Raw genomic sequence first — 22,979 nt, 5'->3', positions numbered from 1 at the left:
TGAGAAATGAGGGAGGGAATGTCCAAGGGCATGCAAGTGACAACTCAGGCCCTCATGGAGGTAGCTGCTGCAATAAGGGCACACAGCCCGGCCAATCAAATGACACCCCCATGAAGAAGTGAACATTCACCGAGATGTGGATGAGAGATGGTTGCAGCCTTTCTTTGCTGCTGTTGTTTTGTTTTTGATGTAACTGTAATAACTTTTTTCACATTGAAATTGTTTTGTAACTTTTCAAGTTTATAAGTGATCTTAAAGAGTCATATTAAAAAGTAAAGTTTGATGCAACAAATATTTTATTACACTAACATTAACTTTTTCAATAAAATATTTTTTCATTAAAACTGAATCATGTTCCATTAACACAACACAACATGGGAACAACTCCAAAAAATAAACATGTCCATGCGCAACAGTGGTCGCAGAGCCCTCAGGCATCAGTAATTGAAGTGTTCACGGATGAGCTGCTGGCGCAGGGCTCGAGCAATCGTTAAAGGAGCACGATGGACCGCTCTCCTCCGACCTCGTACTCCGGCATCAGGCACTTGCATGCTTTCCTGATCGTCATCATCATCCTCTTCCTGCTCTTCCAAATTACTATCATCAGGCACTGGACCCTCACGTGGGTCTCCTGGTTCCACTACCAGCTCCTGCTGCCTCATGATGGCTAAGTTATGCAGCACACAACAGTGAAGTGACTGACAATCTGAGGAGAGTATTGCAAGTGGCCTCCGGAATGGTCCAGGCATCAGAAACGCTGTTTCAATATGCCAATGGTCCTCTCAATGCTGCTGCGCGTCGCAATGTGCGCCATGTTGTGTTGACGGTCAGCTTCCGTCCGTGTCACGCGCCAGGTGGCGAGGCCGTACCCTTTGTCTCCCAGTAGCCAGCTCTGCCCTTCTGGTTGCTGCTGAAACACGTTAGATATAACACTGTCGCGTAGGATGAACGCATCATGGGTGCTGCCAGGATATCGCGCATCGAGCTGCACATTAATGGAGTGGAAATCTTTTCTATTCCTGTACTGCTCGGAATCCTCCACAGGTGCTCGCAAGGCGATGTGGGTTCATTCAATGCAGTCCTGTATTGGGAAACCAGCAATCCTGGAGAAGCCCACAGCCCTGTCATGCATTACTTGGCCGGTCATTGGGAACTTGATGAAGTCATTCCTCCGTGCATACAGTGCAGCCGTGACCTGGTAAACGCAGGCATGTACTGCACATTGAGAAATGGTGCACACATCTCCAATTGTAGCTTGAATCGATTCCGAGGCATAGAAGGAAACTGCAGCTGTAACCGTCACTTCAACAGACAAGGCAGTCGGCGTTCTGCTTCTTGGCTGTAAATTTGCTCTCAGCATATCACAGATCTCAACAACAACTTCTCTGCGGAAACGCAGCCTTTTGACACGATCAGTCTCGCTCATGTCCAGGTACGAACGCCTGGCTCGATATTGCCGATGTGGGTAAGGCCTCCTGCCCATCAGCCGACGGGCTCTGACATTCCTGGTGCGGTGAGCTCTAATCAATTCTCTCCTATGCAGTGAATTGATGGAGAACCATTGTATAAATCTGTGGTGTTGATCATGCAGCACCCATACTTGAAGTACAAATTAAACTTTTAAACTTGCTGGCTGGCTGACTCTCCCTCCCAGTGCTTTGTACGCCTCCCCTATCCCCTGGCTGAATGGCCGAACTTGTAAACAGCTCGGTGCCTGCTGCTGCTGCTGCTTCATTCAGGTAGGAAAATTAAATTTATTTTTTATTTTATTTATCATTTATTATTCATGATGGCTCTTTATTTGTAGAAGTGAAGTGTTAAATGCTTGTAAAATTCCCTAACTTCACTCTAACTACCACCTCCTCTCCTCCCCCCCCCCCCCCCCCCCGCGCCCCATCTCTCGTTCCCTGCGCCTAATTTCTAAAGTGTAGGCAAGGTTTTTCTGAGCGTACAAAAATCTACACTTACTCCATTCTAAGTTAGTTTGGAGTAAGTTTTTGCTGCCTAAACTTGCAAAACAGGCATAAATTGCTGGACGTGCCCCCTTTTGAAAAAAAAAACTATTCTAAAATGAAACTATTCTAACTCACTAGAACTGGAGCAAACTAAATGCCGAGAATTGCAATTTCTAAGATGCTCCATTCTAAACTAGTTGATCCAAAATAATAGGAGCAACTCAGGCCAAAACTTGAGCCCATAATGATAGAATGTATAGCACCCTCTCGGTAGGAGGTATAGCGCCCTCGCTCTGTTTTAAGAGACTGTATGAGGAACACCCTTTTAAATGTACATGGCTGACTGATCTCCAGAATAAAGAAAATTAAATTGAACTTATGAGTTGTTCAAGAGCCTACAAAATACATGGTGTCAGAAGCGGAGACTTCCGATCTTTTCGTCAAAAACATCTACGATCGAAATATTGGAACTGTAAGACTTTTACGAGCCGATCGAAATCGATGTTCAGCGTGCTTCGTACACACCGCACCTGGACCTGTGAAGAACGATAAATAATCATAAGCTTGTAAAGTAACCTAGAGGTATTAGTAAAGTAAACTTAAGGTAGCATAAGCTATTGTAGAGCCTTGATTGAAAAAGTATTTCTACAAATACATGGCCATGATATTTTACTAATTAAACTTGTTCTAGTCCTCTGGTTATTTGAAATGTATAGATTTATGTGACACACTTAAAGTCCTAAACTGTAGTGATCTATCCTGACCACCACGGTGCCAACTCCTGCACACATTCCTCTTCCACCTCCATTGCAGGTGACTGGCGAATTTGAAAGCCAACTAGAAAAAACTCAAACAGCCCTGTGGGACAGCTATGAAATTATCACGACTATTGTGGAAAAATATAGAATTAGGGTTGCAATGTTTATCACTGCCATTGGCAGAGTTGCCCTAGATATCCACAATAATCTTCCCTACAAATCAGAGGAAGGCACATTGGAAATTGAGATTATTTTGAAGCACTGGGAAGAGAACTGTAAAGGTAAAACCAACATCATCTATGAACGATACCAATTTAACAACTGTATCTAAGGGGATGGGTGTTTTATGACAACCAAAACTTCTAAGTGATGGACTCAAAGCTGACCCAAGCAAAGTGGTCGTAATCAACGAAATGTAGAAAGCGCAGGATGTCGCCGATGTACAACGATTTATCGGCAGGACAAATGACCTCGCAGAATTCTTGCCAGATCTTTCAGACCTCAGCAAGCCTCCGCGATGGCTTACTCATAAAGGCACGGTCTGGAAATGGACTGAAGAACAAGATAAAGTGTTTGAAGCTAGCATACAACGTGTGACTGATTCTCCAGCATTCAGGTACTTTGGCCACAAACTTGCAACCGAAGGTCAAGGAGATGCTTCGAGCAAGGGTCTTGGGTTCATCCTTCTGCAACGGGGACAACCAATCGCATATGTGAGCCGATCACTCACTCCAGCAGAAACGCGATACTCTCAAATCAAAAAGGAGCTGCTTGCTCAAGTCTTCGGAATGAAACAAAACCATCAATATGTCTACGGTTGCAAGATTACGCTATGGACAGCCCATAAGCCTTTGGTTGCCATACGAAGCAAGCCGTTATCTGCAGCATCCAGGTGGCTACAATGTCTGTTAATTTGGCTCAACCAATATAATGTCGAAATAAAGTATCGACCAGGAAAATAAATGTACCTAGTAGACACCCTCTTGCGCACATATCTAGAAAATGTAGAGAGATCACCAACAGAAATTGCAGTGGAATGCATCCACATGGTGGACTTTCTCCCACTCTCCAAACAAGGACTGACTACCATACAATGCACAACTGCAAGCGACTCCACACTACAGCTGGTCATACAACAAATCACAACGGGATGGCCAGAAACAACATATGAATGCCCGCCTGAAACGCATGCGTACTTCAAATTACGTGACGATCTCACAACACAGGATGGCATAATCTTCAAAGGCTATCTCTGTGTCATACCAAAAACCCTGAGATCCGACATTCATCAGCGACTTCATGCCGCTTACACTGGCGTCGAGAACATCTCTCTCGAACACAGGCGTGCAAATGAACTAGAAACATAGAAAATAGGTGCAGGAGTAGGCCATTCGGCCCTTCGAGCCTGCACCACCATTCAATATGATCATGGCTGATCATGCAACTTCAGTACCCCATTCCTGCTTTCTCTCCATACCCCTTGATCCCTTTAGCCGTAACGGCCACATCTAACTCCCTTTTGAATATATCTAACTAACTGGCCGCAACAACTTTCTGTGGTCGGGAATTCCACAGGTTCACAATTCTCTGGGTGAAGAGGTTTCTCCTCATCTCGGTCCTAAATGGCTTACCCCTTATCCTTAGACTGTGACCCCTGGTTCTGGACATCCCCAACATCGGGAACATTCTTCCTGCATCTAACCTGTCCAATCCCATCAGAATTTTATAAGTTTCTATGAGATCCCCTCTCATTCTTCTAAATTCCAGTGAATATAAGCCCAGTCGATCCAGTCTTTCTTCATATGTCAGTCCTGCCATCCTGGGAATCAGTCTGGTGAACCTTCGCTGCACTTCCTCAATAGCAAGAATATTCTTCCTCAGATTAGGAAACCAAAACTGCACACAATATTCAAGGTGTGGTCTCACCAAGGCTCTGTACAACTGCAATAAGACCTCCCTGCTCCTGTACTCACATCCTCTCGCTGTGAAGGCCAACATACCATTTGTCTTTTTCACCGCCTGCTGTACCTGCATGCCAACTTTCAATGACTGATGTACCATGACACCTAGATCTCGTTGCACCTCCCCTTTTCCTAATCTGTCACCATTCAGATAATATTCTGCCTTCCTGTTTTGCCACCAAAGTGGATAACCTTACATTTATCTAGAAACATAGAAACATAGAAAATAGGTGCAGGAGTAGGCCATTCGGCCCTTCTAGCCTGCACCGCCATTCAATGAGTTCATGGCTGAACATTCAACTTCAGTACCCCATTCCTGCTTTCTCGCCATACCCCTTGATCCCCCTAGTAGTAAGGACCTCATCTAACTCCTTTTTGAATATATTTAGTGAATTGGCCTCAACAACTTTCTGTGGTAGAGAATTCCACAGGTTCACCACTCTCTGGGTGAAGAAGTTCCTCCGCATCTCGGTCCTAAATGGCTTACCCCTTATCCTTAGACTGTGACCTCTGGTTCTGGACTTCCCCAACATTGGGAACATTCTTCCTGCATCTAACCTGTCTAACCCCGTCAGAATTTTAAATGTTTCTATGAGGTCCCCTCTCATTCTTCTGAACTCCAGTGAATACAAGCCCAGTTGATCCAGTCTTTCTTGATAGGTCAGTCCCGCCATCCCGGGAATCAGTCTGGTGAACCTTCGCTGCACTCCCTCAATAGCAAGAATGTCCTTCCTCAGGTTAGGAGACCAAAACTGTACACAATACTCCAGGTGTGGCCTCACCAATGCCCTGTACAACTGTAGCAACACCTCCCTGCCCCTGTACTCAAATCCCCTTGCTATGAAGGCCAACATGCCATTTGCTTTCTTAACCGCCTGCTGCACCTACATGCCAACCTTCAATGACTGATGTACCATGACACCCAGGTCTCTTTGCACCTCCCCTTTTCCTAATCTGTCACCATTCAGATAATAGTCTGTCTCTCTGTTTTTACCACCAAAGTGGATAACCTCACATTTATCCACATTATACTGCATCTGCCATGCTTTTGCTCACTCACCTAACCTGTCCAAGTCACCCTGCAGCCTCTTAGCATCCTCCTCGCAGCTCACACTGCCACCCAACTTAGTGACATCTGCAAACTTGGAGATACTACATTTAATCCCCTCATCTAAATCATTAATGTACAGTGTAAACATCTGGGGTCCCAGCACTGAACCCTGCGGTACCCCGCTAGTCACTGCCTGCCATTCTGAAAAGGACCCGTTTATTCCTACTCTTTGCTTCCTGTCTGCCAACCAGTTCTCTATCCACGTCAATACATTACCCCCAATACCATGTGCCTTAATTTTGCACACTAATCTCTTGTGTGGGACTTTGTCAAAAGCCTTTTCAAAGTCCAAATACACAACATCCACTGGTTCTCCCTTATCCACTCTACTAGTTACATCCTCAACAAATTCTAGAAGATCTGTCAAGCATGATTTCCCTTTCATAAATCCATGCTGACTTGGTCCGATCCTGTCACATCTTTCCAAATGTGCTGCTATTTCATCTTTAATGGAAAATGGTCCATGTTGTCCAAGGCCTCGTCGTGGATTTTGATAATCTGGGAGCAGTGCTGCGTGGTGGTGGCAGGTTGGTCGACAACCTTTGTCTTCAGGATGTTTAGTGCAAGGTCCATGCTCTAGTACGCTTTGGTGAAGGTGCTGATGATTGCTTGGAGTTCGGCCTCCGAGTGTGTGCAGACGCAGGCGTGGTCTGCATACCGTAATTCAATGACAGAGGATGGGACGACCTTGGATTGGACTGGAGGCGACAGAGGTTGAACAGTTTCCCGTTTATTCTGTAGATTAGCTCCATTCCAGCGGGGAGCTTGCTGAGGGTGAGATGGAGCATTGCAGCAAGGAAGATCGAGAAGAGTGTTGGTGTGATGACACAGCCTTGCTTGACCCTGGTCTGAACGTGAATTGTGTCTGTGGTGGATCCACTGGTCAGGATCATGGCTTGCATGTCATCGTGAAGCAGGCGAAGGATGGTGACAAACTTTTGAGGGCAGCCGAATTTGAGGAGGACGCTCCATAATCCCTCATGGTTGACTATGTTGAAGGCCTTTGTGAGGTCAAAGAAGGCCATGTACAGGGGTTGGTGCTGTTCCCTGCATTTTTCTTGAATTTAACGAGCGGTGAAGATCATGTCCATTGTACCCTTGAGTGGGCGGAATTCGCATTGCGACTCTGGGAGAAGCTCTTCAGTCATTGGGAGAAGGCGATTGAGGAGGATTCTTGCGATGACTTTCCCTGTGGCAGACAGCAGGGAAACGCTTCTATAATTAAAGCAATCGGACTTGTCACCTTTCTTGAAGATGGTCAGGATTACCGCGTCTCTGAGATCCTCTGGCATGCTCTCCTCCTTTCAAATGAGAGAAATGAGATCATGTATTTGCGCCAGTAGTGCTTCTCCACCATGTTTTAGTGCTTCGGCGGGGATTCCATCTGCACCTGAGGCCTTTTTGCTCTTCAGTTGTCGGATGACCTTTTCTACCTCAAGCCGGGCTGGGGTTGTGCTGAAATGGTGGCGGGTAGTATGCTGCAGGATGGAGTCGAGGACACTCACGTCGAAGACAGAGTCTTGGTTAAGGAAATCTTCGAAGTGCTCCTTCCAGCGGGCACTGACTGCCTTTCTGTCCTTGATGAGTACCTCTCCGTTCTTGGCCAGCAATGGGCTAGGGCCTTGGGTGCTTGGGCCGTAAATGGTCTTGACTGCGCACATCCTTGTGGTCCCTCGCTCGGACGATGACTTAGCCTAGCAGATGTCAGTGCTTGGAGCGAGAGTGCTGCCATGAGGCCTTGTACTTGTCTTTCTGATGGAACAAGGTTATGACAAGGACATGTTCTAAGCATTTCATCAAGAGAAGGGTACCGTTGGCGTTGGTTTTCCCTAGCCCCTCTCTGCCGATCACACCTCCCCAGAAGTCTGTGTCCTTTCCAACTCTGGTGGTAAAGTCACCGAAGAGGATCAGCTTGTCACTCGTTGGGACTCAGGACAGGTATTGTTCGAGGCTGGAGTAGAATTCCTCTTTGGTCTCGTCTGTTGCTTCCAGTGTTGGGGCATACGCGCTGAAGACTAGTGCACTGGTTCCGGGCTAGGGTGAGCCGAAGAGTCATGAGGCATCATTCTTCTTCTGGTCTACCTTTCCAGAAGAAGGTGTAACCACCACCTTGTTCCTTGAGCTGGCCTTCTCCTGCCCACTGGGTCTCGCTTAGGGCGGCAATGTCTATGTCGAAATGTCTGAGCTCTCAGGCAACGATAGCAATACGATGTTCTGGTTTGTCACTGTTGGGCTTGTCCATGAGGGTCCTGATGTTCCAGGTCCCGAACTTCATTTTGAAGGGTGGAAGATGCCTGTGCGTGAATTCTTTTAACGTGGAGTGGGCCGTTGCACACCAGCTACCACACAGACTTGGCAGAGCAAGGTCTTGGTCCAGTGGCAAGGAGGTCCAAGACGACTGGGGACCAGGCTCGACTGCATTGGTCTAGTGCATACACCCACACAGATGCTCCTACTGTCCTCCTTTCTCCTTCCTGCAAAGTACCAGAGTAACTATCTATCTACTAACATTTTGTCTTGTGTCTTAAATCTCAGGATGGCACTCGCCCCAGAGAGCAGTGGGTGCACGAACACAAAAACCAGTTGCAGAATCTGGCGCGGGATCATGGGAACCATATCACTGGTATATTATCTCACAACAAGGAACTAGAGGAACAGAGAACAGGTAAATCCCGAGATTCGGTCAAGAGTAATACAAAACTGATCACTAGAAAATCGTTAAAATGCAACAAAGACTGCTGCACATTTGATAAAGGGATACTGTCCAATTCTGTTTAATGAAGAAATGTTGCATTGCAACAATGAATAGTGGGGTACTGCAAGGTTCAGTGCTGGGACCCCAGCTATTTACAATATACATGAATGATTTCGATGAATGAATTGAATGTAATATCTCCAAGTTTGCAGATGACACTAAGCTGGGTGGCGCTGTGAGGAGGATGTTAAGAGGCTGTAGGTGACTTGGACAGGTTAGGTGAGTGGGAAAATGCATGGCAGATGCAGTATAATGTCGATAAATGTGAGGTTATCCACTTTGGTGGCAAAAACAAGAAAGCAGAATATTATCTGAATGGTGACAGATTAGGAAAATAGGAGGTGAAACGAGACCTGGGTGTCATGGTACATCAGTCATTGAAAGTTGGCATGCAGGTACAGCAAGTGGTGAAGAAGACAAATGGCATGTTGGCCTTCATAGCGAGAGGATTTGAGTATAGGAGCAGGGAGGTCTTACTGCAGTTGTGCAGAGCCTTTGTGAGGCCACACCTTGAATATTGTGTGCAGTTTTGGTCTCTTAATCTGAGGAAGGACGTGCTTGCTATTGAGGGAGAGCAGCGAAGGTTCACCAGACTGATTCCCGGAATGGCTGGTCTGACATAAGAAGAAAGACTAGGATCGACTAGGCTTATATTCACTGGAATTTAGAAGAATGAGAGAGGATCTCATAGAAACATATAAAATTCTGACGGGATTGGAAGGTTAGATGCAGGAAGAATGTTCCCGATGTTGGGGAAGTCCAGAACCAGAACCAGTGGTCACAGTTAAGGATCCATACCTTACAATCAATAAAGTAGAGCTTAGTAAATGTGCTGCTAGATTGTGTACAGTCATTTTCTAGTATCCTGTGTTGCATAGTCCCTTATGCATAGGGCATGACCCTGACTCCACCATCAAATGAGGCATTGTTCCACACAGACTTAAAAATCATTTGAATTTTTCAAAATGTTGAAACCTTATGTATTTGTGAACTACTTAAATACTTTGCGCCTTTTTCTTTCTGGTGTGACATGGGACACCCTGCCCCTAACAAAAAAACACAGCAAGAAAGAAAGACCTTGCATTTATATTGTACCTTTCTTGACCCCTGGACGTCCCAAAGAGCTTCACAGCCAATTCAGTTGGGCTGGAATTTGATCAGCTTTTCCACCGTGTTTTTTGGCAGTATTCCTATTTTTTGGTGGAAAACCACCCGGTGGGAGTTTCATCCAAGTGTTCTGCTGGCGGTTTTGAAATACTGCTGGGGAGCAGACCACTGCTGTGCAACACTGAAAAAAAACGCTTCTGCCCGAGTTTGGTGGTAGCGGTAATCCGTAGTTGAGGGAAAAAAAAATACCCAGAAGAAACCAGCCGGAGTAGCCCTTCGATCGGCAGTAGGTATGAAACCCTACAAAAAAAGGCAAGTGAATGTTTAAAAAATGATTTTGCAGCAATTCAATGGAAAAGGATCCTGTGAATGTTTCCTGATTTTTAATTTTTTAATTTTTTTGTGTTTTGCCCCCTCCCTAAGCCCAATTCATAGCCTCGGACTAAATTTGACTAAATATGACGAAATTTGACCAGGATCAGGTTTTCTGCCGAGAATCTACATGGAACACCGATTTTTCCCTCTGGGCGTTTTTTTTTACCATTTTTTGATTAATTTTCTGCCAATCTTAATTGAATAATCATAGCGGTTTTTTGGGTGGTAATCCGGCAGTTTTTTGATCAAAATCCAGCCCTGAAGTGTAGTCACTGTTGTGATGTAGGGAAACGTGGCAGCTAACTTTTGCACAGCAAGGTCCCACAAACTGCAGAGTGTTAAATAACCAGATAACACCTTTATAGTAATGTTGGTTGAAGGATAAATGTTGACCAGAACACCACAAGAATTCCCCTGCCCTTCTTGATCCATGGGATCTTTTCGTCCACTGATGAGGGTAGATGTGGCCCCAGTTTAACGTCTGATCTAAATTACAGCACCTTTGACAATGCAACACTCCCTCAATATTGCACTGAGGTGTCAGCCTGGATTGTGTGCTCCAGTGTTTGGAGTGGGGCTTGAACCCACAACCTTCTGTCTCAGCCAAAAGTGCTACCACCTGAGCCAAGACTGACACTTGAGGGGAATGACTAATGTTAAGTATTATGCGTAATTTCGGCTTTCTTTGAGGTATACTTTTTGTTATAGGTAGATTTATAGAGATCGCCACAGAGATTTAATATTTGTAATTTTACGACAGAGATTGTGAGAAGATTAAATGAATTGTCTGAGAAAAGCAAGACCCCTTCACAAATGGAGAAAATGTTGGCAGAGCTTAAGGCACAAGAATACAAAAATGAGCTACTTCTGGAGTCTATGAAGCAACAGCTGGAGATCCTACAGCTGGAGACAATGTAAGCACACTGAAATATATCATAGGGAAAAAACGATTCGCCCTAGGATTCATTTTTCTCCTGGATTTAGCTGACGTGCCAGCGTCGAGGAGAACCCCAGACTCTGGCTTGGCCTCTCATTTGAGTTTTGAGAAAATGTTGTTTTACTCAGCACAACATCAATAAAAATCATAAAAGGGGAGAAAAGCTGTTGGGGAAGGGGTCATTTTCATCCTCATGGCCTGGGTGTTAATCTGGCGGGGCACATTGCCCAATGGTAGAGACCCTGCCCGATTGTCATCTCATTGAAATCAGTTTTAAAATGGGCGAGCGACCAGCTCTGTCCGATAACTGCCCAGACGCTGAAGGCTATAATTACCCCCTGGTAGCAGGATTTTATTTATGAAGCTACTAATGGACACTAATATGTCCACTTGACATAGCTGAAAAAAGTAGAAGTTTGCATCTGCCGAATTAACTTAAATATATTGATTAATTAATTAACTAAAAATACAGATTTATTGACCAATATTAACCAATAATGTGTGAACTCACTGTGGCATTTTGGATTCGAGCTCCGTTTAAAGGATTGAAGGAAAGAGGGGCAAAAACAAAGTTAGAAGTACAAGCACCATTGTCTAAAAGCTTAAAATGATGTTGTTATAAACCGCTGGGCAAAAGGTGCCTTTTGCAGCACTTTAAAGGATGGTTGAAAATACTTTTTTTAAAAAAACCTAGTGGACAGGAAAGGGGAGATTTTCTTGGGTTCACGCCCGGGTGCACTGGATCGCCTGGGCACAATGAAGATCGGAAAATCAGTCAGCTCAAAGTGCACACAGCATGCCTGTATAAAAGAGCCCATGCTGGCCTACAGTCGGACCTGGATAGCACTTCGAGTTTGGCTGACAAGCGGTGGTTCAAGAAGAAGGCAAAACAGTGGCAAATGGAATTCAGTGCAGGAAAGTGTGAGGTCATCCACTTTGGATCTGAGAAAGACAAATCAGAATATTTCCTTAAAGATGAGAGACTGTGGAGGAGAAAAGGAATTTGGGTATCCATGTGCACAGCTCACTAAAAGCTAGTGCACAGGAACAAAAAGAAATCAAACCGGCTAATGGAAAGTTGGTCTTTATCTCAAGGGGCTTGAGTAAAAAAGTGAGGACGTGATGCTTCAGTTGTAGAGTGTTGGCCAGACTCTGTCTGGAATACTGCATTCAAATTTGGGCACCGAACCTCAGGAAAGATATATTGGCCTTGGAACGGGTACAGCGCAGATTCTCCAGAATGACACGTGGCTTAAAGGGTTAATTACGTGGACAGGTTGCATAAACTTTTCTTGTATTCCCTTGAATTTAGACGGCTGTGGGGTGATCTAGTTGAGGTGTTTTAAGTGATAAAGGAATGTTAAATGATCGGGTAGATACACAAAAATTATTTCCCTTAGTGGAGGAGTCCAAAACAAGAAGGCATAATAAGATTAGAGCTAAGCCATTTAGGAGTGGAATCAGAAAGCACTTTTTCCACACAAAGGGTGGTGGACATCTGGAACCCCCCTCCTCAAAAAGGCTGTGAATGCTAGGTTAACTTGAAATCTTCAAGACTGATTGGTAGATTATTGTTGGGTTAAACTATTGGGATATGGAGCAAAAAATAGGTTAATGGAGTTGAGGCACAGATCAGCCATGATTTATTTGAATGGTGGAACTGGCTCGAGGGGCTGAATTGCCGAATCCTTTTCCTATGTTGCAACCACCACCACCTTTTTGGGGCAGCTGGGGATGGACAATAAAAGCGGCCTTGCCAGCACTGTTGTATCAGAGAGCAATTATATAGATTCTCCTGCTCCTTCAGTACAAGGTTCCATTTGAACTTTACTACTGGATTGCCCTGCACTATCCTCACTACTTCTCCATGTTTCATAGTGTTCTCCTACAGGTTTCAGCTCAACTACGGCTAATTTGTTGACAGTGCTACAAGGAAGTGAGAAGAATATCCTGGCACTGAGTTTCAGCTTGTCTGGAGTCAGGTATTTGTTCAAGGGGTGTGAGGAAAAACTCAGAGAGAATTGTCCTAGTTTCCAAAGCGCTCCACCACATGGGTTTTCCTCGTCTCTTGTCTGGGTCTGTTGTAGACTAATTGATAGAGATTAATTGTTATGATTAGTCAACAACTCCATTATCATTGTATCGTACAACTACCAGGATAGTAGATGAACTATCATCAACTAGATGGACTGTGATCTTTTCATCTAGTGATGCCTCTGTATATTCCGTATATATTTACCGTTGGAATACAAAGCAGCATTAGGAGGCAGTAGGTTGCTCACCCACCCTTTTGTTGGGGCATGGTGCACATGAGTGGACTGGATAAAAAGGAAAGAAAAATGTACATATAAAGTACCTTAAACAAATCTTAATTGATGAATTTCATTCTAAGTTTCTTTTCAAAAACCCTAGTCTTCGACTCAAACTTCTGGGGAAAGGGCCTCATTGTTGGGAAAACTTCCAATTGTCAGAATGCAACCTGTAGCAAGGAGTTTTCAGTGACTAATTCTCATGCTTTTATTAATGCAGGCAAAATAAAGTTGCAAGCAGACAGAGCACTTCGCATTCAAATTCAACAAAGAAAAAGGAAAAGGTTCTGCAGCCGCAGACTTTTGTTCCTTTCTACGGAGGAGGAAGCCTGTCCTCTGAAATAAGGTAAATCTTTTCTGAACTGAGTCCAGTTAATGATGGGGCTGTGATACTGCACGGTGTTAACTTATTTTTCTATATTGTAGGTAAAGTTAACAACTTGTATTTATATAGTGCCTTTAACATAGGAAAACGTCCCAAGGTGCTTCACAAAATGCAATCAGACAAATATTTGACACCGAGCAAACAAAGGATATATTAGGATGAATGACTAAGAGCTTGGTTAAAGAGGTAGATTGCAATGAGGGTCCTAAAGGAGAAGAAAAAGGGAGAGAGGTTTAGGGAGAGAATTCCAACACTTGGGGCCTATATGGCTGAAGGCGCAGCCATCAATGGTGGTGCAAAGGGAGTGGGGTATCCACAAGTGGCCAGAGATGGAGGAATGCAAAGTTCGTGGAGGATTATAGGGATGGAGGAGGTTACAGAGATAGGAAGGGGGCAAGACTATCGAAGGATTTGAACACAAGGATGAGAACATTAATATCGAGGTGTTGGGGGACTGGGAGCCTATGTAGGCCAGTGAGCACAAGGGTGATTGGTGGACGATGACAAAGTCCAACATTGCCTTCAGTGCGTCAGCGCAGCCTTCGGTCGCCTGAGGAAGAGAGTGTTTGAAGACCAGGACCTCAAATCTGGCACCAAGCTCATGGTCTACAGGGCAGTAGTGATACCCGCCCTCCTATATGGCTGAGACGTGGACTATATACAGCAGACACCTCAAAGCGCTGGAGAAGTACCACCAGCGCTGCCTCCGCAAGATCCTGCAAATCCATTGGCAGGACAGACACACCAACGTCAGTGTTTTCACTTAGGCCGACATCCCCAGCATCGAAGTATTGACCGTGCTCGATCAGCTCTGTTGGGTGGGCCACATCGTCCGCATGCACAACACGAGACTCCAAAAGCAAGCGCTCTACGTGGAGCTTCGACATGGCAAGCGAGCCCCAGGTGGGCAGAGGAAACGCTTCAAGGACACCCTCAAAGCCTCCTTGACAAAGTGCAACATTTCCACCGACTCATAAGAATATAAGAAATAGGAGCAGGAGTCAGCCATATGGCCCCTCGAGCCTGCTCCGCCATTTAATACAATTATGGCTGATCCGATCATGGACTCAGCTCCACTTCCCTGCCCGCTCCCCATAACCCCTTATTCCCTATCGGTTAAGAAACTGTCTATCTCTGTCTTAAATTTATTCAATGACCCAGCTTCCACAGCTCTCTGAGGCAATGAATTTCACAGAATTACAACCCTCTGAGAGAAGAAATTTCTCCTCATCTCAGTTTTAAATGGGCGGCCCCTTATTCTAAGATTATGCCCCCTAGTCCTAGTCTCCCCTATCAGTGGAAACATCCTCTCTGCATCCACCTTGTCAAGCCCCTCATAATCTTATATGTTTCGATAAGATCACCTCTCATTCTTCTGAATTTCAATGAGTAGAGGCCCAATCTACTCAACCTTTCCTCATAAGTCAACCCCCTCATCCCCGGAATCAACCGAGTGAACCTTCTCTGAACTGCCTCCAAAGCAAGTATATCCTTTCGTAAATATGGAAACCAAAACTGCACGCAGTATTCCAGGTGTGGCCTCACCAACACCCTGTATAACTGTAGCAAGATTTCCCTGCTTTTATACTCCATCCCCTTTGCAATAAAGGCCAAGATTCCATTGGCCTTCCTGATCACTTGCTGTATCTGCATACTATCCTTTTGTGTTTCATGCACAAGTACCCCCAGGTCCCGCTGTACTGTGGTACTTAGCAATCTTTCTCTGGTTGTCATGTGACACGCCAAGCAGTGTGAGAGGGAGAGGGAGGGACACACCCCGCAGTGTGAGAGGGAGGGACACATCCCGCAGTGTGAGAAGGGAGAGGGAGGGACACACCTCTCAGTGTGAGAGGGAGAGGGAGGGACACATCCCGCAGTGTGAGAGGGAGAGGGAGGGACACATCCCGCAGTGTGAGAGGGAGAGGGAGGGACACACCTCTCAGTGTGAGAGGGAGAGGGAGGGACACATCCCGCAGCGTGAGAGGGAGAGGGAGGGACACATCCCGCAGTGTTAGAGGAAGGGACACACCTCTCAGTGTGAGAGGGAGAGGGAGGGACACATCCCGCAGTGTGAGAGGGAGAGGGAGGGACACATCCCGCAGTGTGAGAGGGAGAGGGAGGGACACATCCCGCAGTGTGAGAGGGAGAGGGAGGGACACATCCCGCAGTGTGAGAGGGAGAGGGAGGGACACATCCCGCAGTGTGAGAGGGAGAGGGAGGGATACATCCCGCAGTGTGAGAGGGAGGGACACATCCCGCAGTGTGAGAGGGAGAGGGAGGGACACATCCCGCAGTGTGAGAGGGAGAGGGAGGGACACATCCCGCAGTGTGAGAGGGAGAGGGAGGGACACATCCCGCAGTGTGAGAGGGAGAGGGAGAGGGAGGGACACATCCCGCAGTGTGAGAGGGAGAGGGAGGGACACATCCCGCAGTGTGAGAGGGAGGGACACACCTCGCAGTGTGAGAGGGAGGGACACACCCCGCAGTGTGAGAGGGAGGGACACACCTCACAGTGTGAGAGGGAGAGGGAGGGACACATCCCGCAGTGTGAGAGGGAGAGGAAGGGACACACCTCACAGTGTGAGAGGGAGAGGGAGGGACACATCCCGCAGTGTGAGAGGGAGAGGAAGGGACACACCCCGCAGTGTGAGAGGGAGAGGGAGGGACACACCTCACAGTGTGAGAGGGAGAGGGAGGGACACACCCCGCAGTGTGAGAGGGAGAGGGAGGGACACATCCCGCAGTGTGAGAGGGAGAGGGAGGGACACATCCCGCAGTGTGAGAGGGAGAGCCCAACGTGAGCCACATGACAACTAGATGTGTCATCATGCAAGCCATCGGCATGATCAAAATGCATTCCAGGTGCCATCCAGTGCTGACCAGTGAGGGTCTCTAAGATAATCGTGGCATGCTGTATTCTGCACAACATAGCACTGCAATGCGGCCTAGAGGTGAAGAAGGAACAAGCCATTCATCACATCATCTGATGAGGATTCCAATGGAAAGCATGAGAAGGAAGAGGAAGATGGGGCACCCAATGCTAGACCAGCTGCTCCCATTGCTGCTCGCGATGCCCTAGCTTGAAGGTTTAGTTAGTCACTCAGACTGGACCAAAGTAACTATCACTTTCACAAAGCAGTCCTGTAACCACCCTTCCAGCCATAGTCTGCACGGCGACGTCAGGACCTGCTGGAACTTAATAGTGCTCAGCGATTGAGGTTCCACGGAGGAGGCCACTCTGTCCATGGATGACAGCCTCGCAATGACCTGCTACATCAACCCACTAATGCTTGAGCTGGACTATCCCTCCTTTCTGAGATTGTGGAAAGTGTGCCTGGCAGGACGGGCAGTGACTGGCACATTTGCTATTGACCCGCTATTATTCTCCTTTTCATTGATGGCCCTTAGAGTTCAGCATCTGTGCCCAGCTTGGAGAGGACTGTGGCCTCCATCATTGACTCCCCACAGCTGTCCCTACCACCACTCTCTGCTAGTGCTTACTTGTGAGCTGTAATTCACCAGGTCAGATCCCACCTAACTCTGACGAGATCCATCGAAGTGCATGTATCTGCGCTGCTGCAAGATTAACGTATCCTGTGACGGTGCACCCTCAGAAAAAGTCCGCTCCTCTGAGGAATCATCGATTGGAAATGGCACGGGCTACTGTTCTTCATGTTATAGTCCTGGAGGAGAATATGATTTTGTCATGGAAATGTAAAAATGTTCATTCGGTGCTGAAATCAAGTCAACATGACTTAGTCTTGTATGAGATGTAGGTCTGAGATATTTAGTGCTGCTACCATGCTGCAGTAAAGTCCGAGTCTTGCCATTTCCCATGCTTAGGGATGCTGACATCCTGCTTATCTCCGTGGCCACCTGCTCCTCTTCCCCTCCCTTGTATTTTGTGCTCTTTTCTTTTGCAAGGGGCACAACATACCTGAGAGTGTCTGGAAGTCATCCCTTTACCCGATGGATGCATTGCATTTGGAGAGGGTGACTATCCGGCTGAAGTATCATGAGTGGCACTGACACACATTTGAGGAATGTGTTAACAGTGCCATTTGAAGATGTTTGCTGAGAATTGGGTGAGCTGACTGAGTTGCTATCTGATTACATGAGATTGGGGTGAGTGGCAGTGATAGAGAGTTTAAAGGGCAGTTGAGGAAGTGCATTGAAATGGCATGATGAATCTGCTGAAGTGGTGTTTACGGGGGTGGGTGGGTGGGGGGCGGGGGTGCACTACAGGATGTAGGTGAATATACAACTGCGTCACCTTTCCTGACCGAGTTAGGTCATTAACTGCTTCTTGCACTGAATCCACATCCTGAGCACAACACTCCTGCCCTTCACTTCTTCAGCAACACCTTTTTCATTATTGTTTTATCTTCTCATTATGCAGAATTGGACCTCCTTCGTTGCCTTCACTGCACCCAGCAGTACGTCAAGGGTTGCCTGATTAAAGCGGGCGTGACCATTGCTCTTCCCGATTTCATTTCAAATTCTAGGAACCTCCTACAATTCACCCAAATCTTCCAAAAACCATCTGTGAATTGGCCTTTTAAATAGTTGAGGTGAAATTGGGCCATGCGGATATGCATCACGCCCGCTCACACGCATTGGAGACACGAAACCCAGAAGTAAAATTATAATGAGGCATCCATGTGGAAAACTGACATTCCCACACATCCCATGATCTTCCGTGCTTTGCGCCGGCTATAGCCCCCTCCCAATCATAACATGTCACTGCGTTAATATTGACCCCATGTCAACATTTAAGAATAGGTTAAATAGGTATTTGAAGTAATGGGGGATAAAGGGATATAGGAACGTGGTGGGCACATGGGATTAGGATTACTTCTTGTGCAGATGATAACCAACAATATGGACTGGTTTGGCTGCATGGCCTGTTTCTGTCTGGTAACTTCCATAAGAAACAGCTTGCAGGCAGATGTTTTGTGCAGCTATCCCCCCTCACCCCACCCCCGTTGTGACAATGAATGGGAAGTACTCCCCACAATGCACTGTTGAAGTATATTTCAGCCCAAGTTATGTTTTGTGAACGGAGGGGAAACATGTTGAGGGAAGAATTATATTTTTGATTGTGCAACACTGCCTGCACCAATCTCCTATTGTGTTCCAATCTCCTAAACGTGCTACTTCATTCTACGCACCATTTCATGTCCCCTGATAAATATTCATGGTTTTAGTTGAGTGAGTTCTGTCAAGTTTTTTCTCCATAGTCTATCTTGATATATGGCTCTCAGCTTTGGAAACGGAATACTATGACTGAAAGGTCATCTTTACACTTGTTAGCTACCTTGTCCAATCTCAGGCCATCTTCATAAAAGGTGCTTAAATGGGAAAAACGTATATAAAAGTTGTGCTTAAATGGATAATCTGTGTATCGGGCTTGTTGTTGTTTACTCTATTTTATCAAGGAAAATAGATTGAAGGTATTTGAGTTGTCCTTGGATAAAACATTTATCTGAGATAAAGTTTCAGTGTTGTATTTGGTTGAGTTTTGCTTCTCCTCCCAAGCCCTGCTGGATATTATATCATGGCCAAAAGGATGAATTTTTGACCTGTTCGTAGGCCAGATATCTGATTGCTGGGAGATGTACAAAGAGCAGCTGGAATGATCCTTCCTCTGATTTTCTCTCCCTCATTTGGCTTGGCCTCTGTTCTGCTCCTCCACGAATGGCATGGCTGAGGTTGGTAGCTCGTTATGTTGCAAGTGGCAAGAAAAAGCTGTGCAGTCTATTTTTCAGCAGAACTGGATGATGATATTCCCCGTGTGATTTATGTTGATGACTCATGTATCTGAGTTTCCCCCACAGTGCCTTGCGGCTTTCCTACCTGCAGAACGGCGGCAATGATCAGCTGATCCTCGTGCAGCTACATGACCTCTTGGCAGAAGCCCTGCAACTGGAACGAAGGGTGAAGCACTCAAGGACTCACCGGAAGGAGAGGAATCACAGTATGGTCTTGTAGAAGTTTGTTTAGTAATGGTATAACGTATCGGAAACTCATTCATATCTGTGAGGAATGTTGCCGGCCTGTTGTGCTAGGGTGTACATCAATCAATGTGTACCTCCTACCTACTAGCACTGCAGGCTGCTTGGCCTTTGTACAAAGAAGCACACTATATTATATTCAGACCATGACCAGGCTAATTTTGTTTTTGCTTTTGTTGCTCTTCCTGAATTTTTTTCCCTCACAAATGGACAGAAGTGAGAACGTAACAAGTTGAATATGGAAACTAGGAGTATTTTTAACCTAGGTGTGTATATCTGTACCAAAAAATGAAGGAAAGTGGAAATTATTATTTTTTTTAAATGAGTGTGCAGCTGAGTTTCATCAGAGGCTACAATATAGAGGCTTTTTAATAGTTCAATACCACTGGGAAGATAGGTCATTAAGGAACAGTCTGGAACAATCTGGGTACGGTAGTGTTATGGTTATTTTACTGGACTAGTAATCCAGAGAACGTGAGTCAAATCCCAACATGGCAGTTTCAGAATTAGAATTCAGGTGAAAAGAAAACCTCGAAATAAAAAGTTGGTTTCGGTAAAGCGACCACGAAGCTGTCAGATTGTTGTAAATCCTAACTGGTTGACTAATGTCCTTTAGGAAAGTCGTCCTTACCTGTCGGTAACTCCAGTCCTACACTAACATGGTTAACTCTTAACCAGCCAATTAATTGTATCAAACCACTACAATCAAGAAGAAGGCTCACCATCCTCAGGGCAATTAGGGATGGGCAATAAGTGCCAGCCTTGACAACAACACCCACATCCCGAGAATGAATTAAAAAAAATTAAAGCAGTGAATAAAGGCTAGTGTGGAGCAAGACCTTCAAGTGTCCTGTTTCCACAATAGTCTTGGAAATAGTGAGAAGGTCGAACGTTACAGCCCCGAGTATGATGGCAATCGCCTGGGGGGAGTTTTAAAATAATTCTTTTGGCTTATAGCTTTTTGAAACATGCTTAAAAGTCAGGTTTTCACACAACTTCTCAAAGCTTGTGCCATCATCATTTTTTTTATAGGCTAACTTCACAGCTATAAGTAGCATTGATAGAACTATCACTTTACATTACTGCCTCTGAGCTGTCTCCGTCACCTCCACAGCTCTTAAACACCATTCACTTCTATCTTTTAAGGTAGTGAATGGTGCAACATGTTTCAGTTCTACCATACAGTATGCTGAGATGAAGGGCCTACCACCCCGCATGCCACCTGACTCTTGAGATTCTACTAAATGCAAAACAAGCATCTCCCCAGAGCAGGAGAGGGAAATTGGAGGGAGAATAGCTGATGGTCCGTTGGACCACACCTTCCGGCAGGTGGCCAGAGGTTTGACAGAACCTGCACAGAGACAAAGCGATTGGGTATAATGTAGATGCGGTATAATGAAGATAAATGTGAGATTATCCACTTTGGTGGTAAAAACAGGAAGGCAGATTATTATCTGAATGGTGACAGATTAGTAAAAGGGGAGGTTCAACGAGACCTGGGTGTTATGGTACATCAGTCATTGAAAGTTGGCACACGGGTACAGCAGGTGGTGAAGAAGGCAAATGGCATGTTGGCCTTCATAGCGAGAGGATTTGAGTATAGGAGCAGGGAGGCCTTACTACAGTTGTAAGGGCCTTGGTGAGGCTACACCTTGAAAATTGTGTACAGTTTTGGTCTCCTAATCTGAGGAAGGACATTCTTGCCATTAAGGGAGTGTAGCGAAGGTTCACCAGACTGATTCCCGGGATGACAGGACTAACATATGAAGAAAGATTGGATTGACTAGGCTTATATTCACTGGAATTTAGAAGAATGAGAGGGGATCTCATAGAAACACACAAAATTCTGATGGGACTGGACAGGTTAGATGCAGGAAGAATGTTCCCGATGTTGGGGAAGTCCAGAACCAGGGGTCACAGTCTCAGGATAAGCCATTTAGGACCGAGATGAGGAGAAACTTCTTCACTCAGAGAATTGTGAACCTGTGGAATTCTCTACCACAGAAAGTTGTTGAGGCCAGTTCGTTAGATATATTCAAAAGGGAGCTAGATGTGGCCCTTATGGCTAAAGGGATCAAGGGATATGGAGAGAAAACAGGAATGGGGTACTGAAGTTTCATGATCAGCCATGATCATATTGAATGGTGGTGCAGGCTCAAAGGGCCAAATGGCCCACTCCTGCATCTATTTTCTGTTTCTATGGCGTAATCAGATAAATTCTGAGGAGAAATACTTAGAAAAAAAATACTACTTTTTTGAGTTATTCTTTAAAAGTAGTGTAACGTGATTGGAATAAAGAAAATTAATGGTCATAAAACGAGGACAGTGTGTGTCAAATTTCCGATTTGAGGTGCTTGTGGGTGAGACTTCACCGAAAGTGCAGATTTATAAAGTCCTCTCACTTCCTCCCACCCCCCCCCCCCCCACCTCCCACCTCCAAATCCCAGATGCTCAGCTTGAGGTCTTGCTCTTCATTCAACTGATTAATTTAATATATACAAGATACTGACTCCCCGGTGTCAATAATAACCCCCCCTCACAATTGGTGGGAGAAGGTGGGGCGATGGGGGGTAAAAATGAAAGTTTGCAAAACTTGACCCCCAATCCGCCATGTATGAGTCTGCTGCCATTTTTACGGCGGCATGTTGCGCCTTAGTGGCGGGACACTACATTACAATATTTAAATCAGGCTCCCACTGGAAACAGAATAAAGAAGTGAGAATGAAGACCGGGCGTTACATTTGGCAGGACCTCGGCGTCTCATGGGCTTTCTGGGTTCTCCCCACAATCCCATGTCTGCACACTCCCCAACCTACCGTAAATATCACAGTCCCCATCTTTTATATTTAAATAACATTTATTGAAATCCGCATTTAAACGGACTCCATCTTGATTGGCAGGGGGACACGATACATTTAAACGCAATTTGGATTCGGAGCTAATCTCTCTGGAGGTAGAAAATCAGCAGCTGGAAGAAGAAATTCTCAAACTGCAGCTACAACGACAATGGAATCGCGCAAGTCAAAAACCACTGAAGACATCCATCGACCAAAGGCTAATGTTATCATGTAAGCTTTGCTAAGTTTTTATCAGCATTCATCCAATTATTAGGATCTTAAAAAGCAAATACAGCGGAGTCTTAATGTATTTGTGACTAGGCAGGAGAGATAAAAAAGCGAACTAGCATACAGCATCAGTATCTGGATAGGAGCACTATTATGTTGGGAAAGCATGTGGGATTTGAGTTTGATTGTACTTAAACTAACTGGATTTCCAATTTAAAACCTGTGAAATGTAAGTTGTACAGTAGCT

General features: G+C 45.5%; 1 pseudogene; it reads left to right on the top strand.

The window, feature by feature from the left end:
• The window catches only part of LOC139260296 (coiled-coil domain-containing protein 17-like), a 74,318-nt pseudogene that overhangs the window by 14,491 nt on the left and 36,848 nt on the right, over positions 1 to 22,979 (top strand).

The sequence above is a fragment of the Pristiophorus japonicus genome, chromosome 1 (assembly GCF_044704955.1).
Source record: "Pristiophorus japonicus isolate sPriJap1 chromosome 1, sPriJap1.hap1, whole genome shotgun sequence".
Lineage (NCBI taxonomy): Eukaryota > Metazoa > Chordata > Chondrichthyes > Pristiophoridae > Pristiophorus > Pristiophorus japonicus.
Note: the sequence above shows the minus strand (reverse complement) of the source record. Positions and strands in the feature narration are given on the sequence as shown.